Below are 12637 nucleotides of genomic sequence, written 5' to 3'. Positions count from 1 at the left end.
AGTCTCTGCCTTCAGATAGTTCCAGTATTACAAAACAGCACCACAGTCTGGGGGAAAGTTTTCAGAAATATAAACAATATGACACACACAGAGAGATGGAGAGACAGAGAGGGAGGGAGGGAAGGAGAGAGGGAGAGGGAGAGTGAAAGAAGAAGAAGAAGAAGAAGAAGAAGAAGAAGAAGAAGAAGAAGAAGAAGAAGAAGAAGAAGAAGAAGAAGAAGAAGAAGAAGAAGAAGAAGAAGAAGAAGGAGCCAGAAATCAACTGTAGCCTCCACAAACATTTTCTCTAGGAAGGCCCCCATCTCAAGAAATATCTAGGATCTCATGAGAATGGTGTCAAATAAATCTTTTGAAAGACTAATGTATTGATAAAGGTGGCATCTTCATGGTTCAGTTACCTTCTCTTTCTCAGTGATTGGTCCCACCAACTATGTATGGCATTCTAACGTATGAGTCTGTGAGTAACATTTTATTCACAAATCATAAGCCACTAGTACATGTAGAGGTCACATTTTATTGTGAATTTTTTTCCATTTTTTTATTAGGTATTTAGCTCATTTACATTTCCAATGCTATACCAAAAGTCCCCCATACCCACCCACCCCCACTCCCCTACCCACCCACTCCCCCTTTTTGGCCCTGGCGTTCCCCTGTACTGGGGCATATAAAGTTTGCGTGTCCAATGGGCCTCTCTTTCCAGTGTCCCTTAACTGAAAGTGCTGGAGGAGTGTTTATGTATACATTGAATTAATATGAAATTACAAAAAGGAAAATTTTCCTAAAGTGAATGACCTCATGGTTTTGTATTTTCACATACATAAGAATCCCAATTGTCGTAAGTCTTCATAAGCACTTGGTAGTGACAGGGAATTTTTCAGTCATTGACTTTATTCTAAGGATAACTTGGTTTAAATGAAGGGTAAAGTATCTATTCTTCAACGTCATTGTTGTTCTCCCCTTCCTCCTCCTCCTCTTCTTTTTTTTTATATTTAGCAAATTTGAATTAAGTCATTTATTTCATTAGTATTAAATTTAAAATGTGTATTTATTTGGGACTTTTACTCCCTACTGTTGTGACTATTAACACTAATGTCATGACTTGCAGCAATTTCCATTTATTATCACAGTTTGTGTGTCAGAAGTCTGGCCTCAACATCCCTGAATTCCCCTCACAGGGTTCTAGAAGATTAATCTGCTATGTCACCAAGTCACACTCTCATCTGGCCTCACCTGGAGCTCAGTGATCACTTCTAAACTTCTGCAGGTTGTTGGCCGAACTCAGCTTCTTGTTGTCACAGAAAAAATGAGGCCAATTTTTCTAGTGGTCTCTTGAACAGAGATTGGTCTTCATTCCTAGGGGCCACACTCAGGTTCCAAATAGATGCCTCTCTCACAATAGCGCCACGTCCCCCTGCAAAGGAGAAGGATCAGTCTCTAGTCTAAGATGGATTGTTAACAAACCAGTGACTTACAGCCATATTTTTTATGGAATGAATCCTCATCAACGAAGTTATTGTCCTATAAATGCCAGAAAGCTCTTTTCAGCATTCAGTGAGAAAAGATTATATATGGTTTATGTGCCAACACTTTTTTAAAACAATTTTTATTAGATATTTTCTTCATTTACATTTCTAATGCTATCCTGAAAATCTCCTATACCCTCCCCGACCCCGCTTCCCAACCCACCCACTCCTGCTTCCTGGCCCTGGCATTCCTTGGTACTGGGACATATAATCTGTACAAGACCAAGGGCCTCTCCTCCCAATGATGGCCAGCTAGGCCATCTTCTGCTACATAGTGCTAACACTTAAAAACTCTAAGTACCACCTTAGAATTCTGCACCACATGCAAGTTCAATGCCCAAAAGAAGTTTTATGAAAGCTTTCCTGTAGTCTCTTATTTTTCAAACTCTTAGGTGGTCAATTCAAAGAATATAAATATTTGAAGTATGTTTTCTCCTTCAGGTCATGTTTTGGGTATTATATCTAAAAACTTTTAGAAAAACCAAAGAGTACAAAGATTTTTCTTTCACGTTCATAGTTTTAGGTTAATGAGTGATAATCTATTTTAAATTAAGTTGAGCCTATGATGCATGAGTGGTGGAGGTTTTGTGTTTGCTCGTTGGTTATAAGAACATTCTCATTATTGCATTTGTTTATTGTTTTTTCCTTTGTACTTACTTCTAACTTTGTCAAATATTCATATATATGGAGAGAGGGAGAGAGAGAGAGAGAGAGAGAGAGAGAGAGAGAGAGAGAGAGAGAGAGATTTCTGAGTGTTGAATTCTGCTCATTTGAGCTGTGTGTTCATTCTATTGGTACTACTCTAATGCCCACAATCTTATATGATAATTTTATGTTATATTTTCATTTCAAAAACATTCAAAAATATATGTTTATATGAGGTTGTCAACTTCAACAATAATTTTTCCTAAGCTGTGGACCTGGCTTGTATTGAATCTAAAGACAAATTTTAGGAGACTTGATATATTAACAACAATAAACTCTCTGATCTATAAAGATGATAGAGCAGGCCACATAGTTTCAATTTTTGGGGGGTGACTTAGTTAACAAGTTACACTTCATGCACATACCATAACGTTTTACCCATATATATAATATTTTTCATGCCATTGTAAATGATCCTTTCAGCTCAATATCCACTTGTTCATTGCTAGCATATAGAAGTACTATTAATGTTTATATATTTTGTTGAGTTTATAAATTTTTCATCATGCAAAAATCCTATAGACTTTAAAGATTCTTTAGAATTTTCCTACATAAATAATCATGGTATTTGAAAACAAGAATAGCTTTATCACTAGATTGTGTTCTGTGTGCTTTGCAATTCTTTTTTCTTTTTAACCCCTCTTTTAACTGTCCAAAGCTTTCTATTAGTTAGGTCTCTTTGCTCTAACAAAATACTCAACAGCATCAATTTATGGAGAGAAGAGCTCATTTCCCTTTACAGTTTCAGGGTACAGAAAATTATGGGAGAGAGAAGACATACAGGCAGGAGACAGAACAGCTGGTCACATTACATCCATGGCCAGGAAGCATGGGGGGATGCATTCTCCTATGGTAGACCTTCTCACCACATAATCTAATATAGAAGAAATTCCATTTCAGATGTGCCCAGGTGTTTCTAAGATGATTGTCAAGGTGATCAGTATTTGAAACCATCACAGACCTCTACTAAATTGTTTAACACAATAAGAGTTTTTAACATTTTATCCTAATTACAGTAATGCATTCATACCATCAGCTCTGGTACCATATTAGCTTTGGTACTGTACAGATGGTTTACTAGACTAAGTTCTCTTCAATTTTTAGATTGCTTAGTAGATTTTATAATGAAAGGATATTGGTTAGTGACCAATAGTCTTTGTGCCTATGCTAAGAGGATTGCAAGGCTTCTCATTATTGTTCTGGTGTTGTGATGAATTAAAATTGATTGTTTTTGAATAGTTAATCACCTAATATTTTTGGGATAAACTCAAGAAAGCTTATTGTAATTAATACATTATTTTCATTGACAGGCTGAAATCTTAAGAAATTTGCCTCTTCTGGAAGCTTGTTTAGCTTGTTTAACAAGGGTTTTCTCATGATGCTTTATTTGTTTTGCATTTAAGTTAATCTTGATACTATGAGTAGAGAAGTGTTCTGTCTAATGTTTTTATGAGAAGAAAATAAAAGAATTAATGTTTTTTTCTGCTTCAAATTCTAGCCCAGTTGACCAGTGATACCACCCAGCTCAGGAATGTCCCTCTAGGCTGTGATCTACTTCTCATCACAAATGGGGAATCCTAGTCACTCAAAAGTTCTACAGCAATCTCTCTCTCCTGTTAGTGACCTTTAAAACGTACTTTTCATGGAATTTCCTGGTATCTACATTTCATGGACACGTAACTATTTAAAGCACACTACCTACCACGACCTACCTCGTCTCTCATCCCTGATGATGGTCATATGTCCTTTTCTCCGTTTTCTGATCTAGTGAATTTACTAAGTTTTTCTTAATAGTTTCCAACATCATTGTTTTGAGATTTTTTTGTTTGTTTGTTTGTTTGGTTGGAATTTTTGTTTTGTTTTGTTTTGTTTTTTGGTAATTTTCCTGTTTTCAATTTCATTAAAGTTTGTGTAAAATGTCATATGTTCCCTTTTAATTGGTATGACTGTATTTTTTTTCTGATTCTTTAGAAAAATCTTAAAGGAGATATTTCTTCTCTTCTAGTATAACATATGTTTGCATTTTTCCTAGGCATTGTTTTAATCTAATAACAGAAATTTTGATGTTTTATTTCTATTTAAATCCAAATATTTTAATTTTTCTTACTTCCTTTTACTTTATAGGATGTTTAGAAATTTTTAAAAAATTTACAATATTTAAAGATTTCCCCATATAACTGGTATTAATGGTTTGTACATAAATCTACATATGTGGTCAAATTTTAAAAACACATTGTTTCAATTCTATTAAATGTGTTATCATTTAGTTTACAATTCATTTGGTGAATATTACTTTTTCAGATGAGAAAATGAGTCTCCTGATGATGTTTGAATACTGAATTTTTCATATGTCTTTTAGACCATGTTGATTGATAGTGTCATACAAGTGTACTGAACTGTAAGTAATTTTCTTTCCACTTGGTTTGCAGAGAAATGACAACTGACATCTTTAATTTATATGGCGGGCTTTTCTGTCAGTTTTTATTTTTTGCACTCTCTACTTCAGGCTCTAAGTCTGGATAAGTCTACACTCAGAGTATGCCTTCCAGATCAACTGACTTCTTTATCATGACGTGACTTTCTAGCCCAGGTGTCATGCAAGTGTGTGTATATGTGTAAATGTGTGTATGTTTGTGTGCATGTATGTGAGTGTGTGTGTGTGAGTGTGCATGGGAGGATGTGAGTATGCATGTCGTGTGTGTTTATGTGTATAAGTGTGTGTGTGTGTGTGTGTGTGTGTGTGAGTGTGTGTGTGTGTGTGAGTGTGCATGGGAGGATGTGAGTATGCACGTGTGTGTTTATGTGTATGAGTGTGTGTGTGTGTGTGTGTGTGTGTGAGTGTGCATGGGAGGATGTGAGTATGCACGTGTGTGTTTATGTGTATAAGTGTGTGTGTGTGTGTGTGTGTGTGTGTGTGAGTGTGTGTGTGTGTGTGAGTGTGCATGGGAGGATGTGAGTATGCACGTGTGTGTTTATGTGTATAAGTGTGTGTGTGTGTGTGTGTGTGTGTGTGCGTGTGTGTGTGTGCGTGTGTGTGTGTGTAAGAGGGGGCAGGGAGAACACTCTGAACCCAGGGCCTTTAAGCACACTAGAGAAGTGCTCTACCATTGAGTGATATCTCTAACCTAAACTATCTTCCTTCTTTATTTGATATGAGTTAAGTTATTTCTTCTTTATATTTTTGAATTTTATCCTACCTCTGTATTTATATTTAAAATAAGATTTTTTTTAAAAAAATCTTATTTTAAATATAAATACACACATGAAACTCAAGAAGAACAAAGACCAAAGTGTGGACACTTTGCCTCTTCTTAGAATTGGGAACAAAACACCTATGGAAGGAGTTACAGAGACAAAGTTTGGAGCTGAGATGAAAGGATGGACCATCTAGAGACTGCCATACCCGGGGATCCATCCCATAATCTGCATCCAAATACTGACACCATTGCATACACTAGCAAGATTTTGCTGAAAGGACCCTGATACAGCTGTCTCTTGTGAGACTATGCTGGGGCCTAGCAAACACATAAGTGGATGCTCACAGTCAGCTATTGGATGGATCACAGGGCCCCCAATGGAGGAGCTAGAGAAAGTACCCAAGGAGCTAAAGGGAACTGCAACCCTATAGGTGGAACAACAATATGAACTAACCAGTAGCCCCAGAACTTGTGTCTCTAGCTGCATATGTATCAGAAGATGGCCTAGTTGGCCTTCAGTGGAAAGAGAGACCCATTGGTCGTGCAAACTTTATATGCCTCAGTACAGGGGAACGCCAGGGGCAAGAAGTGGGAGTGGGTGGATAGGGGAGTGGGGGGGGGAGATGGGGGACTTTTGGGATAGCGCTGGAAATGTAAATGAAGAAAATACCTAATAAAAATAAAAAAAAATGATTTTTTTAAACAAACATCAAAAGTTGTTCTTATTTTTGTTATTCTACCGTCCAGTTTCTGTATTTTAGTTGTAAGTTTTGGCCATTTCTACAAAAAGGGGAAACTGCCATATTTTAATAAACATCGCCAACTTGCCTTTGCATCTGCTCTTTTTTCCCATTAGTTTCCTGACTTCTCTCAGATTAGGCATCCATTTTTGATAAGTCTGTATAATCTCTACTACTCTTCACATCTCATCTGTGCTATTCATCTTTGCATTCCTGCAATAAGACAGTTAAAGCATCTAACATCCTAGAGGAGACCCTTGTTCTGTGCACAATTTGAGACTTAAAGTTCAAGATGTAAAGAAGTGAAAGAGTTGAGGGACATTCGACTTTGGCCTCTGGTGACAACCACAAATGGAGACACATCATGACAGAGAAATCTGTGTTGAAACCATGCATCACCACAGGAAGTCAGAAAGGAAGCAGGTTGACCATGGTCTCTGCATATGTGTACATGCATGTCTATGCATATGTACATGTGTTGAATATTTTTATCTTCTAGCAGTCTCTGATTTGTTTCTATGTGTGGGTTTATACCACTTGTCATTTTGGAAAATTAGCAGTCCTTATCTCTCTGAATACTCTAAGGATCCATTATTATTTTTTTTCTTTCTGAGAGCAATCACACAAAGCACAGAAAGGATAGACCTTTAGGTATTATTATTCACTGTTGTGATGCTTTATTTGTTTTGATTTTCAATATCTTTCTGGACTATATTTCAGTTTAAGTAATTAAAATTGGGCTATTTATAAATTGTTCTAGGCCTTATGTTGAGAGCCTACTGATGAATTATTTAATGCCATGCTTTTATTCCCATTGCTGTATTTTAATCCATCCCTTCCATTTGACATTTTCTTACAGTTTCCATCTCCTTGCTTAGATTCCCCAGGTATTTATGCATGTGTTCTATTTTTTTTCCACAGGTTCATTTAATGTTCTAATTATAATAATCTTAGCTCCACTGCCTTATAGTTATCATAATTACCCAGAGTCTGTTTATCAATGGCCCTTTTGCCTTTTGGAAATTGGTGCATTTATTTTTCTACTGGGGATCCAGAGATAAGCCACATGACAATGAACATGGAGAGAAAGGGCCTTTATGTACAAAGGAATAAGCATCCTTTACTCGGCTATTGGTGAAACACACACACACACACACACACACCACACACACACACACACACACACACACACACCACACACACAAACACATATACATACATATATCTTTCTCTGCATTTCAAGCCATTTGCTAGTTTTGCAGCTTCATCTCTCTAAACTGGACAGAGATTAATTTCAGGGGGAGGGGGAAGGGGATGGAAATTTTCGAAAAGAAACTAGGAAGGGGGAATAGCATTTGAAATGTAAATAAAGAAAATATCTAATAAAATTTTAAGCTAAAAAAGTAACTTTTCCTTCTAGTTATGAAGGTTCTATAATTTTTCAAACGTTTAACCATACAATGAAAACGTGAAGTCCACAACTTCTTAAAGATGATGGAAGTATCTCTTTCTGTACATATACTAATCAAGCCAAACTCAAAATCAATTAGATCCTTAGGTGTATAAAGTAAACTCAATATTAATTCTTCCAAAAGTTGTACTATGCACAAAATAATTAAAAGGATTATAAGGAAGAGTTAGAGTCCAATTATGTTCTTAAAGAATTCTTAGCCCTCTGTGAAAGGACAGAACTAAAAGCAAAACACTCAGAGCCATTGCCCAATTCTCCTTGCTACTACCTGCTATCAGGGGCACTTTCCAAAATTTCACTGCCAATGTGCAGGAATCTTATTTTAACAAAACCCTATATAGTTAACTTGCTATAAAATAACTTAAACAATAGATCAGTAAATACAGTTTAAAATGGTTCTGAGGGCTGGCTAATTCATCTACTGTGGTTAACTGTCAAATTGCTGGAAGGTATTTTGCAAAATGCTGTGGTAGCAAAGGCATCAATGGTATAAACCAATTGCAAACCCTCCAAACTATAAACCCAATGTACTGGCTGGTTTTATTTGTCAACTTGACACAGGCTGGGATTATCACAGAGAAAGGAGCTTCAGTTGGGGAAATGCCTCCATGAGATCCAGCTGTGGGTCATTTTCTCAATTAGTGATCAAGGGGGAAAGGCCCCTTGTGGGTGAGACCATCTCTGACTGGTGGTCTTGGGTTCTATAAGAGAGCAGGCTGAGCAAGCCAGGGGAGGCAAGCCGGTAAAGAACATCCATCCATGGCCTCTGCATCAGCTTCTGCTTCCTGACCTGCTTGAGTTCCAGTCCTGATTTCCTTGGTGATGAACAGCAGTATGGAAGTGTAAGCTGAATAAACCCTTTCCTCCCCAACTTGCTTCTTGGTCATGGTGTTGGTGCAGGAATAGAAACCCTGACTAAGACACCCAACTTTCTTTGAGATAATATGTGCCTACCTGCCCATTAGTGGCACTACTATTTTGAGGTAACCACCTACACTCTGATTGAATTTGTGGGCTGCTTCATAGGAAGTCACTCAAGTGCTTGGTATCAGCAACCTAGTTTTGTGAGAACATTTGTACTACTCTCTCCAGGGCTCAGGAAACATTTCAGAAATGGAGGCAAAAAGTAGGTAAGACCCAGAAGACAGGAAGAAAGCTTACAAAATACCATGTTCAAGTCATGACACAATCATTGCAATCATGAACTTTCAGTGTTTATGGTTACTTGTATAAGAATGTCCCTGGAAATAACAATTCATGGAAGGGAAACCCTACCTCTTCCTGTCAAACTAACAATTTATTATAGATTCTGTGTGTGTGTGTGTGTGTGTGTGAGAGAGAGAGAGAGAGAGAGAGAGAGAGGGAGAGGGAGAGAGAGAGAGAGTAGGGGAAGGGAGAGGGAGTGGAGAGAGGGAGGGAGAGGGGGAGGGGGAGAGAGAGGGAGAGGAAGAGCGGAAGGGGAGGGAGAGAGAGAGAGAGAGAGAGAGAGAGAGAGAGAGAGAGAGAGAGAGAGAATCATTGTCTTTAGTTATGTACCCACTCAACTCTGAAGAATAGCTCCAAACTTGAGTCTCACAGACAGCCCTGTAAAACTCAATGGTTCATGAAGTTAAACAAATAAACATTAATATGGAAAAAATGGCTTGTAGAAAAGAGTGAGATTAGATAGTTCTGGTAGGGAGATGAGAAATTTTGGGATGAAAGTATAAATAAATATTGTATACATGTAATATATGTAATATATGTCAAATTTGAATAATAAAATGATTCTCATTGTTCTTTGATAAATATTGGAATATGTTTTCAGCAGTTAAATTCTGCTCTTCACAGATCATACTGAGGTTGGAGAAATGATCAAGGGAGAGGGCAAAGCCTGGGAATATGATAGCCCAAGAGATACTTATCATTATGATACATAGGGAGATACAGGGCTCTAGTATTCTCTACAAACCTAACCTTAATATAATGTTCCAGTATAATAAGAACTAAGCTCAAACTTGGCTCTTAAGGCAGGAACCTAAGAGAATAGCACCAAGCAGATGTTCAGATAAGTGGTTGAGGCCCCTAGGCAGTCTTGCTTAATGGTACTCTCTCATTGCTTTCAGTAAAATCAAGATGGAAAGCACAGCCAGACTGACAAATACATTTGTTCAAGACCTCCTTCATTATAATTGCATTAATATCGTTGGGCTCAGAGCCAGACAGAAACATCTGGGACAGATTATGTTTTTGAAGAGATAAACATGCAGATGTTCCCGAAATTATTTTTAAGAAAACTTATCTTTAAAATGTTGTGATGACCAAAAAGAATTAAATGACAACTATGTAGTGGGCAATGATAAGTGCTATGAAAAACAGACTTTTAAATATGTAAGTGCAATAAAGCAATATTCTCATGGTTATTAATTAATCCATATAGAATTATAAAAATTGAAAGTATATCTCCCAAATTTATTACATGTTCATTTCCTTTGTCATTTAATTTATTTTAAACATGTTTGCGATTTTCTAACAGTCCTGGGAGTTCAACCCAGGACCTCATTCATGAGACACAAAGATTGTCATCAGAGGACTGGCTTTAAAAACTTGATAGTTCCCCACATTTTCAAAGTATAAACTCATTGTTCAAGTTGTTGTTTGGTTGTTATTTGATTTTTTAATTTTTATTTTTTTCAAGACAGAGATTCTCTGTGTATTCCTGGCTGTCCTAGAACTCACTGTGTAGACCAGGCTGGCCTCAAACTCAGAGATCCGCCTGCCTCTGCCTCCCAAGTGCTGGGGATTAAAGATGTGCACCACCACACCTGGCTTCTTATGGCTCAACTTTTAAGCTATAACTAATTTTTTTTTAATATTAGCTGTTTATTTTCATTTTAAATATTTGCTAATATAATATCATTTTTCTCATACAATTTACTCTTTATGCTAATTTATTTTTCTGTTATTTCTTCATAGTTTAAAATAACATGCTTAATCCAATGATTCATCTATTTGATGATTTATTATACTTATCTCACTACTGTAGGGAATGAGAAGTAGCCTGGCAGTGGTGGTTGATGCCTTTAATCCCAGCACTTGGGAGGCAGAGGCAGGTGGATTTCTGAGTTTGAGGCCAGCCTGGTCTATTGAGGGAGTTCCAGGACAGCCAGGGCTATAAACCTGTCTTGAAGCCCTGCCTTGAAAAAAAAGAAAAAGAAAAAGAAAGAAAGAAAAGAAAATGAGAAGTAGGAATCTCATGATCTTTATTTTCCTTAGAGACTGTTGTCGCTACTAGCCCTGTTTTCTTATTCTTCAAGTTGTACAATGTAAATTTGTATTCAGAATTCTGCTTAAGATATTCACAGAACTATAAACAGGAAAATAATAAAACTAAAAACCAAGTAAGATAATATCCCATGATCAAGCAGGATTTATCCCAGGAACAAGAAAGGGTTGGTTAACATTTAGAAAGGGCAGTGAATGCAAATTATATTATTTTCAGAAAAAAATCATATTCTGATAGCTGTAGAGCTGTCATTTGGCAATATTTCCCATTCAAACATAGTTAAATAAAAATAAAAGTATCAGTCTGATATGAATAGGATGTCATGATGATGATGGATACAGACATACATGAAAACCTACAGTTGTAGACATGTGTCATGGTGTACAACTAAACATGTTTTACCATACCCAGGAGCAAGGAACTCCTTCCTCTCAGACTTCAACACACTTCCTGTCTTTATCACAATAAATACTGTACCTAGGAAAGGGTGCGGTAGTTCTTCAAATAGCGACACTCAACAAATATGCTGGAAAATATGCTTGAGTCTTCACCTATCTCCTATGTCTGGAATTCACATTCTTTTCAACATTTCCCAGAGCCACTTATTGGTTCCCTCCCAATATCCTGCCACTGACCCCTTCTAGCTACAAATCAATTCATTTGACTCAGTGTTAGTTTTCTTCTCTGCTACAAACACACCATGTCCTTTCACACATCACTGACCATCTTCTGCACAAATATAAACAAACCAGACAGGTCCCTATCTTCCCATTGGCTTCAGGGTACAATCAAGCCTCTGTAAATATAACTGCAACTGGAACCAATAAGGTTATTGCAAAGATCACCAAAGAAGATAAGGAAATGACTCCAAATAATGTCTTGAGTGAGACTTTGACTTGATTATGGGGAGGACACTTCTAGGGCATCGGAAAGAACATTATAAGTTGAAGAATAGTAGGTACAAATCCAGAGAGTGCCTGAGAGAGGAGTGATGGACACCAAATGACACAAACCTAGACTCGTTTATTGCCCTAAACTTGTAATGGTGTATCCATTTCTCAGCAGATGAATGCACAAATAGCTAGATGTTTACAAACATATTCATGAAATGTGTCTGGATTTAACCAGCAGGTTCTGTGACAACATACATATGAAATGGTACTGTCATTAAATCTGATGTGGAAAAAAGTCACTGAAAGTTTACATTGTGGTGGTGACAGTTTCCACAATTTGTTCTCTACCTCCAGAACCTGTCTACAATCTGCAAACTGATGAAGAGGTGACTTTAAAATGAATAAAGACGTTTGCAGCAGGAAACGAAATAATAAAAGAGCTGCTGGAGAAGAGAGACAGAGTTGGCCCATAATTAATATGAACATCAATCTTTTTGAAATGTTAGGGTGAAAGCTTGTTCTTGCTGAAATAATGTGATTCGCTGCATCTCAAAATAGCTCAGGAGGGAAAACAGAGAGAGCACTGACAAGAAGGAGGATTGTGAAAACACTGGGGCTGGCTTCTCCCCGATTTTCTCTCTGTGCTAATGTCCTACAAGGGAAGGGGAGAGAGGATGTTTTTGTTACACACTGGGTTAATGTATATCTGGTACCCACCCACTGGGAGAAGAAGCCACTGATTCTGTAGTAGTAGGAGAGATGTTTCAGGAAATCAGAAAGTTTCTTGATCAATACATATGACAGATTCAGTCCTATTCCAGGGCCATTTTAACACAAAGTACC

General features: G+C 37.2%; 1 long non-coding RNA gene across 2 annotated transcripts in view; it reads right to left on the bottom strand.

Annotated features, from left to right (window-relative positions):
* Gm34237 overlaps window positions 1-12637 on the bottom strand; it is a 71239-nt gene that overhangs the window by 24478 nt on the left and 34124 nt on the right. For both annotated transcript variants that reach the window (XR_381251.3, XR_872477.2), the window contains one exon: window positions 1231-1411. This is a non-coding gene — a long non-coding RNA (predicted gene, 34237). The remainder of the gene's footprint in view (window positions 1-1230; window positions 1412-12637) is intronic.

This window comes from Mus musculus, chromosome 12 (genome assembly GCF_000001635.26).
Source record: "Mus musculus strain C57BL/6J chromosome 12, GRCm38.p6 C57BL/6J".
Lineage (NCBI taxonomy): Eukaryota > Metazoa > Chordata > Mammalia > Rodentia > Muridae > Mus > Mus musculus.
This window is presented reverse-complemented; position numbering and strand designations above follow the sequence as displayed.